At 39.6% G+C, this 12,271-nt stretch overlaps 1 protein-coding gene across 3 annotated transcripts in view; it reads right to left on the reverse strand.

The window, feature by feature from the left end:
- The window catches only part of SUSD1 (sushi domain containing 1), a 365,003-nt gene that overhangs the window by 85,929 nt on the left and 266,803 nt on the right, over positions 1-12,271 (reverse strand). The gene's annotated exons all lie outside the window — the stretch shown is intronic.

A 12,271-nucleotide genomic window follows, 5' to 3' on the forward strand; every position in this document is an offset into this window, starting at 1 on the left:
AGGAAGGAAGGAAGGAAGGAAGGAAGGAAGGAAGGAAGGAAGGAAGGAAGGAAGGAAGGAAGGAAGGAAGGAAGGAAGGAAGGAAGGAAAAATCACTAAGACATCTTTTTTTTCTGTTTAATGGAGAGAAAAGAACATAAGGAAAACAGAAAGTCAGACAAGCAGGGGATTGTTGAAAACTACAGGCTGATTTTATTACACACTTAAAAAGAAAAGCAAGTTACATACTATAATAGACAGATTCAGTCTCGTGTACAATCCTTTATTCACTCTCCTTTGCAAATCCCCATTTTATTTGGTTTAAGTTCAAAATAAAAATTTATTAAGCAAACAAACAAACCAACCTTCCTCAAAGATAGAACTATCCTAAAGTGGAATGAACTGCTTTGGAAGATCGTGTCTTCCCCCCTCATTGGAGGTATTCAAGTGAAGCCAAAATGTTGTAGATGGGATTCCTGCATCTGATCTGAAAAGAGTACTGAGAGGGAGTGGCTAGGTGGTACAGTGAATAGAGCACCTGCCCTGAAGTCAGGAGGACCTGAGTTCAAATTCGGCCTCAGACACTTAACACTTGCTAGCTGTATGACCTTGGGCAAGTCACTTAACCCCAATTGCCCTGCCTTCCCCCCTCCAAAAAAGAAAAAGGAAAGTACTGGGAGCAGGAGGCTGTGCTGACTGTTTAGGATGTTAAGGACATCCTCTGTCAGAGGTTGGTGGAGAGACCAGAACAGGGTCAGGACTATTTCCACCCCTTTTCTTGCCCTCAGATATATTCAGTATATCTGGGCTACATGTAGACATCAGAGACAGTGCCTCCTCATGACCCAAGGACCACCTTCAAAATCTAGCAACAAAGATCTTGGTGACTGATCATGGGGAACTTAAAAGATTCTTGAGAGCAAGACCTTACCAGGAATCTGAAGTGTTCATTATCAGCATGACTTGAGCTATCAGAAACCCAAATTATAATCATAACTGATAGCACCAGAGTGGGGGGGGGAGGGGAAGGGGATCATTGGAGACAGACTATTCCAGAGTGGCCAGAGAACACAGAAAAAAATTAGACCAATTATTTTAGCAAATGAAACTAAAAATTCTACAGGGGAGAAATAGTTTTTTGTCTTTCACTCTTAAAGAGGACTAAAATGAAATCATGATTTTGGGGTCAATGTATATAGTTTGTTTGGCTATGGTAATGGAGAAATAACTTATTGGTGCATATTCAGAGGCAACTTGATCTGACCTAAGATAAAGTCTCTAGAACTCCATGAGCAATCTGACTACAATGCAGATAGCCAGAAACTGCTGGCTAAAGATGGAAAAATACTTTGTGGAGCTGTTAATCTTTTACATTTCAAGTGTGAGCCCAATAATCCAAAATACGTGAAAACATATAGAAGTACCAGTTGTCTGAAAATATGTTGCATCCTCTGACTTAGAGGAACTAAACATCTTGAACCATGTGATATAAACACTTTGCTAGAGGCTGGGTGGTTAAAGGATCTGTTCCAAGTCCATAACACAAATACACAATGACACAAAGTGAAATTTATAGAAGAAAATAGGGTTAAGGTATTGTACAACCAGTAACTTATTTTCCTCAGTACCATCTTACTTTAGAAACAGTCTGAACAGATATTTAAACAGTTCGACATCAAATTGAAAACTGGAGTGGATGCCCCATGCTGGTTTGAAAAACCATAATTAATCTGAATTAAGGCCCATTGCCATCTACAAAGATTTAAAGTGGAGGAGAGGACAGACAGCCCTTCCAGTGATTCTTACACAAACAGGTGCATGGTGAGCAGCTTTAATCTAAGTGTGATTTCTAAAATCCAAATGTGGTTGAGGACTTCTGGGATCCAAGAGCGTAGAGTAAGCAGTAAAATGGTCTCACTCTCATTACTGACCCCCAACCCCCCCCCCCCCAAAAAAAAAAACAGGAAAAATCCTGTAACAACAAAGACAGTGGAAAGACAGGAAGATGCAATTTTTAGCCTGGGAAACTTGGAGGATGACTGAGAAAGGTCCATTTCACTTGGATAAAAAAGGGAGCACAGTTCAGGATGGGAGGCATCCCAGCAAGCCAGCAGCAAGCTCCACCTCAGCAAACCAGCAGGAGATCCTGAGCCCCAGGGTGGTAGAGCAGGCAAGCACCATCATCAGGACCCCCATATGCCTAAGCAGGCCAGGAGAACCTGCAGACTTTAGCTTGGACAGCTACTACATGCACTGTGCAGCCCCAAGCAGACTCCTGTAGACCCTGCTTCAGTGCTGCCCCAGGAGAGCAAGGTTCTCCAGCAGCAGAACCTCCTTATGCTTCAGCACAGTCCTGGGGAAATGCAGAAAACCCCCACCTGGCCTCAGCACACACCAGCCACCACCACTAGGACCCCAGCTCAACACCAGGTAAGTTGCCATATGCCTACAGTCTCCAGCTGCCAGAGCCTAAAGCCTCAGCACACAAGGTTAGTGATGAGGCCCCATGCCCCCAGAACAAGAAGGTTGGGTTTGTACCCCCTGTGGTCCAGCAGGAGAGCTCAACTTTAAAAGTCAGGAAATAGACAAACAAAATGAGCAAAAGCAGAAAAGAATACTGACCATAGAGAATTATTATGATAACAGGGAAGATGAAAACACAAACTCAGAAGAGGACAACATTGTCAATATACCTACATCTGAAACCTCAAAAGGGAATATAAACTGGTCCCAAGCCCAAAAAGCCTCCTTGAAAGAGCTCAAGAAAGATTTAAAAAGTCAAATAAGAGAGGCAGAAGAAAAATTGGGAAAAGAAATGAGAGTTATGCAAGAGAAAGTCAATAGCTCGGAAAAGGTAGGACAAAAATAATCTAATCCTAAAGAATGAGTATCAAACAACAAACCATAAAAACAATCAATAATTTCATCCAAGGGGGTGGCTAGATGGCACAATGAATAGAGCACTGGCCCTGGAGTCAGGAGGACCTGAGTTCAAATCCAGACTCAGACATTTAACACTTACTAGCTGTGTGACCTCGGTCAAGTCACTTAACCCCAATTGCCCCACCTTCTCCCCCCCAAAAGCAATAATAATAATAATAATTTTATCCAAGAGAATAACAATAGTGAGATAACATACCAAAATTTATGGGATGTAGCCAAAGCAGTTATTAGAGAGAATTTTATATATCTTAAATGCTTACATGGATAGAATAAAGAAAGAGGAGATTAATAAATTGGGCAGGCAACTAAAAAAGCTAGAAAAAGAACAAATTAAAAATCTTCAATTAAATACCAAATTAGAAATTCTGAAAACCAAAAGAGTAACAAAATTGAAATTAAGAAAACTATAGAACTAATAAATACAACTAAGAGCTGGTTTATGAAAAAAAATAAAATAGGTAAACTTTTGGTTAATTTGATTTTTAAAAAAAGAAGAAAACCAATTTACCAGTATCAAAAATGAAAAGGATGAATTTACCACCAATGAAGAGGAAATTAAAACAATAATTAGGAGCTATTTTGCCCAACTATATGCCAATAACTCTGACAATCTTAGTGAAATGGATAAATATTTACACAAATATAAATTGCCCAGATTAACAGAAGAGGAAATATAATATTTAAGTAGCCCCATTTCAGAAAAAGAAATTGAACAAGCCATCAAAGAGCACCTGAAGAAAAAAATCTCTAGGACCAGATGGTGAATTCTACTAAACATTTAAAAAACAATTAATTCTAATACTACATAAACTATTTGGAAAAATAGGTGAAGAAGGAGTCCTACCAAATTCTTTTTATGATACAAATATGTTGCTGATACCTAAATTGGGAAGAGCCAAAACATAGTGAGAAAATTATAGATCAAACTCCCTAATGAATATAGATGTAAAGTTTTTAAATAAAATATTAACAATGAAATTATAGGAACTTATCACAAGGATGATACAATATGACCAGATATGATTTATACCAGGAAATCAGGACTGCTTCAATATTAGGAAAACTATCAGCATAGTTGACCATATCAACAAAAAAAAAAACTAACAGAAATCATATGATTATCTCAATATATGCAGGAAAAGCTTTTGACAAAATATTAACACCCATTCCCATTAAAAACACTAGAGAGCATAGGAATAAATGGAGTTTTCCTTAAAATCATAAGTAGAATCTATCTAAAATCATCAGCATGCATTATATACAACAGGGATAAGGTAGAAACATTTCCAATAAGATTGGGGGGAGTGAAACAAGGATGTCCATTATCATGCCTGTTATTCAATATTGTACTAGAAATGTTAGCTTTAGCAATAAGAGAAGAAAAATAAAAGGAAGGAATTAGACTAGGCAAAGAAGAAACAAAGCTATCACTCTTTACAGATGATAATGATGGCATACTTAGAGAATCCTAGAGAATCAACTAAAAAACTACTTAAAATAATTAACGACTTAAGCAAAGTTGCAGGACATATAACAAAACCCACACAAATCATCAGCATCTCTCCCAAAAGCGAGAGATAGAAAGAGAAACTATATTTAACATAAATGTAGTAAATTATAAAATATTTGGGAATCTACCTGTCAGAACAAATCTGGGAACTATATGAACACAATTAAAAAACACTTTTCACATGAATAGTCAGATCTAATAACTGGAAAAACTTTGGTTGCTCATGGTTAGGCTGAGCTAAATTCTTTAGCAATGTCAAATGATTCAACATCAGAAATAGATATGGTTTTAGCAATTAAAATGTCATTAAAGAAGATGCATTGCCATATGCTTTGCTGCTGAATCCTAAGGACCATAAGGCCTTTCTATCTGACTGGTACCTGAACCTTTCTATAAGTGTTGCCTCTCCCCATTAGAATGTGTGCTAAGAAAAAGAAAAGAAAAGAAAAGAATGTGTTAATTGTCTTGAGACAGACCACAACAAGAATGTGGTCTGCCTTCATTTTATATTTGTATTCCCAGCATATAGCATAGTGTATTGCACTAATATTAAGTACGTCAACATTTAATAAGTGCTTTTTCTTTTTTTCTCTCCTCTCTCCTTTCCTCCCTTCCTTCCTTCCTTTTTTCCCTCCTTCCTTCCTTCCTTCTTTTACTCCTTCCTTCCTACTTTCTTCATTCATTCCTTGATAACAGCCTTCTTCCAAGGAACTGATAGCTCTTTGCTTTGTACTATTTAATGAATTTACCAGTTACTATTATCAATTATAATTCTCTACAGTGAGATTTTATCCTGTTTCTAAACTATAAGATTCACAAGGTCAGGGACAATGACTTTCTATTTCCCGCCCAGTCTAGTATAGTGATCTGAACTCAACAGGTGCTTGGTAAATACATATGTAATTAATTTTACAATAACTCTGAGGCAGGCAGTGATTACTGTCCCTTTTTTATACATTAGAAAACTAAAACTCAGAGAAATTAATTTTCTTGTCAAAGGTCACATGATAATTACCTGAGCCAGAACTATCACCCACTTGTAGGTCAGTGTTCTCTGCCCCATTCCAGACTGCCTTTCTATAATGTTCAATAAATGTTTCTTGGTGGTATGTATGATACAAATTGATCCTAGGGACTTCCCAAATGAAAACTAGCTTTGAAGATAAGATTACAATGGTGGACAATCAGTTCCTCTGGGAATTTTCTCTAATATCCCATCCAGACAACATGGTTTCACAAAGGAAGCCAGATGGGATAGGGAAAGCTTTAGGTTTAGGTCTAGGAATTGGGATAGGTTTATAAATAGTGAAAAGGGACTAAGCCCTATGGTTTCACTGATATAGGGAACTCCCAGGTAAGGAAACTCCTTTTATCAATGCAAGTCTGCACCTTCTCTGCAATTAGAACAAGTAATTAAAATGAAGTTAAAGAAGATGAATTAGGAAGTCAAGATGGTAGATTACAGAAACAACCCAACTGAATTCTCCTAATATTCCTATCCAAACAACTTTAAAATAATGTCTCAAATCAAATTTTGGAGTGGGTTGGAGCCAAGAAAAGGTCAGAGTGAGACATTTTTTCTAGCCTAAGACAACTTAGGCAGTAGACAAGAGAGGTCTGCAACACTGGGGTGGGGGCTGGCCCAGAGCACAGAAGCAGCATTATTGTTGGGCCTTGGAGGTGGCCTCAAAGCAAAAAGGGCAGCAGCAGCAGCTTCAAGAGCTCTCAGCCCAGACATGGTAAAGGGGTCATACAACTGGTCAGAATGAGATTACATGGGACTCTTTGTTGGCACTGTGTGCAGCTGGCACTGATAGGCACTCTTGCCTATACAAAGTTCTATTTTGCAGTTCCAGGATGGAGAAGAGTACTTGCAGTCAATCACAAGGGAGTAGGGGCCCTGGTCACATTTCCAAAGCTGAGAGGAGCACCAGCACTTGTGGCTGAAGGTGATGGGACCCTGCATGGGTAAAGACCAGAGGATAGACCAGGAGAAAAGTATCCACACCTCTCCCTGGATCGCACCACCTTGGAAGCATTGAATACTTGCAGACCTCCAGAACTAGCTCTGAAAACAACAGCATGAAAAACCTGAAGCTTGGGACAGTGCCTCCCCTCCCCCAGGTGAGCAGAGCTCAACTTTAACACAAAGTTCAAAGTCAAGAAATAGAATGGAAAAAAAAATGATCAAATGGCAAAAAACGAACTTAACCACAAAAAGGCACTATGGTGGCATGGAAGACCAAAATATAAACTTAGAGGACAATAATAAGAAAATGGCTACAAGAAAAAACTCAAAGAAAAATGCTAATTAGACCCAAACCCAACAAGAATTCCTGGAAGAGTTAAAGAAAAAGATGAGAGTAATAAAGGAAAAAATGGAAAAAGAAATTAGAGTGATACAAGAAAATTATGAAAAGAGAATGAACAACTTGGTAAAATATGTAAAAAAAATACTTAAGAAAATAACACCTTAAAAACAGAATTGGCCTAATAATAAAGGAGGTACAAAAATTCACTGAAGAAAAGAACTTCTTAAAATGGAATTGATCAAACAGAATACAAGGTACAAAAGCTCACTGAAGAAAAGAATTTTTTTTTATTAGAATTGGGCAAGTAGAAGCTAATGAATCTGTGAGACATGAAGAAACAATAAAACAAAGTCAAAGGATGAGAAAATAGATAAGATGAGGCAGCTAGGCAGTGCAGGGGATAAAGGTCCCAGCCTACAGTCAGGAAGATCTGAGTTCTAATTTGGCCTCGAATACTTACCAACTGGATGACCCTGGGCTTAGCTTAGCTAACATTTAGCTCTGTTTCCCTCAGTTTCATCATCTGGAAAATGAATGGCAAACCAGTCTAGTATCTTTGCCAAGAAATACCTGAATGGAGTCATGAAGAGCTGGACACAACTGAAAAACAACTAAACAAGCCACAGGCAATGAAGTAGTATCAAATTTTTTATAGTAAATTTCCTTGATAAAGGCCTCATTTCTCAAATATATAAGAAATGAAGTCAAATTCATAAAAATAGGAGCAATTCCTTAATGGATAAATGATCAAAATATATGAACAGGCATGAACTCATTTGGAATTTTCTTGGCAAAGATACTGGAGTGGTTTGCTGTTTCTTTCTCTAGCTCATTTTACATATGAGGAAATGAGGCAAATAGGATTAAGTGACTCTGCCCAGGGTCACATGACTAATAAGTATCTGAGGTCAGATTTGAACTCAGGAAGATGAGTCTTCCTGATTCTAAGCCCAAGTCTCTATCCCTTCACCACCTAGCTGCTCATACTACTGGCCTGGAGAACCAAAAAGATAAGTGACCTGACTAGGATCACACAGCCAATATAGTTGAGAGATATCTATCTATAAAGATAGATATCTCTATCTATCATCATTACATTCTCTAACCTGGATCTATTGGGTCTTTTAAAATGTACTAGGAGTAAAGATGAATACTAGTATAAGGAAGATTAAGAAGCAGAGGAGGGAAGAAAGGAAACAGGGGAGGAGAAAAAAAACAAGAGGGGCAAGGGTAGGAGAAGGAAGGAAAGGCAGAAGGAGAATGAGGAAGAGAAGCTAAAAGACCACTAGGTAATTGAACCAGCCTGGGAAAGGGCAGTACCACATTTACATGCTACCCTGATCAAGCATAATGAAGAACATTTAAGATGTGGGGAATTGGGAAACATTCACTCCCTTCCGGTACTACTTGTCCACAGAGAGCTGAAGAGGATGCGGTGAAGTGACCCACTCTCTATCAATCAGAAGCCTTTTTGTACTTAAAAAATTCCCCAGAGGGAAGAACATTAAGAAATAATAGCTAAATAAATGCTGGAACTAGATCCTAAGTCAAAAACCAAATGCCTAAAATTTTGCTGTATTATCTATTAAAAAACTTGATGTTTGTGTGAAGGTAGATCCTTTATGTATCTTTTTTATAGTTTTCCATTCTGGAAGTTGGACCTCTAGCTGGGGCAAAGGCATGCAGCAGATTTAAAATTAGAGCATCACAGATGTAGGGGTCAGCCAACCCAAGCCTCTGAACTTACAGAGGAGGAAACAGAGGCCCCCAAAACAGGTAAAGTGACTTGCTCAAAATCACACAGGCAGAAGGTGGAAGAACTAGGATCCAAACGTAATTCCTCTGATGTCTTATGCAGTACCATACACCATGCCATCTCAATCAACTAGGTCAAGGCTTTTGAAGTACCACTCCAGAGAAAAGACAGTGTATCAATCAGTCGATACATATTTTAAACCACCTGCTTTGTTCCAGGCGCTGTCCTAAGTGCTGCAGATACAAAGAAAGGTAAAAGACAGTCCCTGCCCTCAAGGAGCTCACAGTCTAATAAGGGAAGAAAATACATAAAAAGAAACTATAGGGGTGGCCAGGTGGCTCAGCTAGTAAGAGCACCGGCTCCAGTGTCGGGATGACCTGGATCAAATCTGGGCTCAGATACTCAGCACCACACCCAGAAATAACTGGCCGTGTAACCTCGAGCAAGCTACTTAACCCCGATTGCTTTAAAAAAAAAATAAAAAGAAACTATAAAGAGGGTGAGGTGTGAGAGGGGAGTACCTGGCTGGAGGCATGATAAAGTCTTGCAGCCAGGTGGGACATGATGAAGCTTCTGCCCTGGGACTCTTCATCTGGAAGGAGCTCTCCAATGTCTACCCTCTACCTTCTCCAGTAAGTGGAAGAGAATGGCCCAAGGGGAAGGGTTACTGAAGAGGTGTGGCTCAAATTTGATTTTTTCTTCCATGAAGAATTTCTGAATATGCAATGACGAAGTCAAGGAGAGCAGCCAGGTGGTTTCAATATTCATCAGAAAGAGGAAATTAGAAAAGAAAACTGACTTGGAGAAGTCAAAGTTACTTTGGCACTAAATCCAAACAGTGAGTTGGGAAACAGGAAACAGTTCACAACAGTTCCAAAGTTCAAAGTAGATTGTGATGACAAACACTATACAAGGTATGAGAAAGTAATGATGAGAAGAGAGTTTCCCATCAATCTTCCCTGCCTGTGAGAGAACTCATTTGTGATAAAAGCATAATCATTTTCCTCCTTTTATTGCCTGTATTGACACAATTTAGGGACTGAATACTAGCCTTTCCCCTAGAATGCCTCTCTGGAGCTCAAGGCTATGGACTAATGGGTAAGCATTGGAGAAGCCTTATCAGCTCTTGGGCATTCACACAGCACACAGGACCTGATTTCCTATATTGGGGCTCATAGTCTTTATTATTCACTAGGAGGTACTACAGCCAAGCACTTTTGAAACTCTAGGACTGTCTGGGCAATTTATTTCTCAGCCCATCTGTAATTATAGGAAATAGTGTTGTAGCTGTTGTTCAGTTCTTTTCAGTCATGTCTGACTTTCCATGACCCCATATGGGATTTTCTTGGCAAAGATCCTGGAGAGGTTTGCCATTTCCTACTCCAGCTCATTTTACAGATGAAGAAACTGCGGCCAAAAGGGCTAATTGATTTGCCCAGGGTCACACGGGCCAGATTTTAACTCATTAAGGTGAGTCTTCCTGATTCCAGGGCCAGCACTCTATCCACTGTGCCACCTAGCTACCTATGGCTGATATACAGTAATTACTTAATAAATGCCTGTTGCCTTCATGATACCTAGTATAATGTAAATTCCTTGAAGGGGAGAACTGTTTCACTTTTGTGCTTGTATCCCCCTTGAACTTCTGGGGAGCATGCCAGTTCCTGGCACATGGTACTAATGATATCAAGATAGCTTGCTACTATCACATGGGAAAACCCTAATCTAGAAGCCCCAGGTAAGTTGAGCTAAAGTTAGCTCAATGGATTAAGCCCTCATCCCTGCCAGTCCTAGAAACAAAAAATAGGCAAGAAGAGACTTGCTGAGAGGGAAATTCATGGATATGGAGTAGTTGTATTCTTCCCGTGAATAGAATGTCTACTGTCTGATTAATATGCCATATTGCTTCCTAACCTGGAGAGTACAGCAAGGGGTGGGGCACTGGGGACACTGCCTGTATTTACTTCACATTTAGTGCAAGGCTCTCCCTGCCCTCCTCATAGCATCATTGATATAGTCAAATCCACAAGCTTTTATTAAACACCTACTATGTGTCAGGCCTGGCATGTGTGTACCCACACACACAAAATGCCTGCTCTCAAAGAGCTGAAGTCCAAGGAGGAGATAATAGGCAAATAACTATATACAAACAAACTATAAACAGGATTATGTGGAGAGGGAAGGCACCACCTTAAGGGGGTTCAGGAAAGGCTTCTTGTAGGAGTTGGGCAGTCTACTTCCCCAGTTCTCCCTATCCCTATCCATCACCTATTTGAACCTTCACTGTGACATCACAAAGTAAATATCCTATAACACAGACAACAGAGTTTGCCAGTATTGAAAATATATATATTTGTTTGTATAAATGTTTATATATATGTGTGTGTGTGTGTGTGTGTGTGTGTGTGTGTGTGTGTGTATTTTAGCGGAGACTTGAAGAAATCCATGGAACCTTTGGAAGGAGAGATGAGGAGGAAAAGAATGCCAGGCACAGGGCCAGCCAGTAAAAATTTCCAGTCAGGAAATGGAGAGTCTTGTACTGAGAACTGCAAGGAAGCTTCACAGATGTCAATCAGACTGGACCAGAACCAGTCTCTAGAGACAGGAGAGTTAGGATAAAACAGAGGTTTAATTTCAAAGAAAGGAAATGCTTACAAGCAGAAGTTCACCTGAGGAGGAGGAGAGCTTAAGATGCTGGAGCAAAGGCAATGCTTTATATACATCTCATGTGTGGAAAATGCAGGCATTCCTGTGGGAACGTTCTCCAAGTTGATTGTCTCGCAGTAGGACACAGAACCCAGAATTAGCATGGTGGGAGTATATACCTGGTTTGTTTCACTTAGCTGTATTGTGAGCATATCAAGAGGTGTGATGGATGGTTCTCAGGTCCCTGGGAAATAGGGAGAAGTCCAGCAAATCTAAACAGTTACTGATTAAAGTGAAAATCATAAATCTCTAAGTGAACACATGGTGCTGGTCAAAGAAATACACTTTGATGGTGGGTGTGATCCTCCAGAGTGCAAAGGATTGTTGTTATGCCAACCTCAGGGCACACCCTGCTTTTTGGGTCTTAGCTCTGGGAAGTAGGATGTCTCCAAATATCTCGACACAGAGTATACAGAAGGGAGTAAGATGTTAAGAAGCCTGAAAAGGTAGAAAGGGCCCAGAATATGAAGGGTTTTAAAAATCAAATAGAGGATTTTCTTTTTTATCTTCATAATAGGAAGCCACTGAGGTTCTTAAGAGAGTATGTGTGTGAAATCATCAGATTTATGATGTAGAAAGATCAGTTAGACATCTGAGTAAAGAATGGACTAAAGTGAGGAGAAATGAGATAGGTAAGACAAGAGAATTTGGAATAGTCCGATACAAGAGGTAATGGGAATTGCATGAGGTTGGTGGTAGGGTCAGAGGAAAGAAGGGGTAGGGAAGAAGAAATGTCACAAAGGTGAAATTGGCAGGGCTTGGTCATAGGTTAGATCCATTAGATGACAGAAAGAGGGGATATAGGCCTGGAAAGGACCACAGAGGCCCATCAGTCCAACCCCCTCATTTTACAAAGGAAGAGGAGGTTGGAAGGGGTTAAGTGATTTGTCCAAGGTCACACAAGTAGGAAGCATAGGTCAAAAGTGAACACCCAAGTCCTCAGGCAATAGAGTGTGGGCTCTTTTCTTGGTGGTATGACATTTCAGGGCCATGAAGTCTAAAATGGCCCTCACTTTATTCAGAAAGGGAAAAAGAGCCCTAAACCTTGATGCTTCTTTGGGAGTA

The sequence above is a fragment of the Petaurus breviceps genome, unplaced genomic scaffold (genome assembly GCF_028583685.1).
Source record: "Petaurus breviceps papuanus isolate PSGF00001 unplaced genomic scaffold, PetGlider_PUasm1.0 175, whole genome shotgun sequence".
Classification (NCBI taxonomy): domain Eukaryota; kingdom Metazoa; phylum Chordata; class Mammalia; order Diprotodontia; family Petauridae; genus Petaurus; species Petaurus breviceps.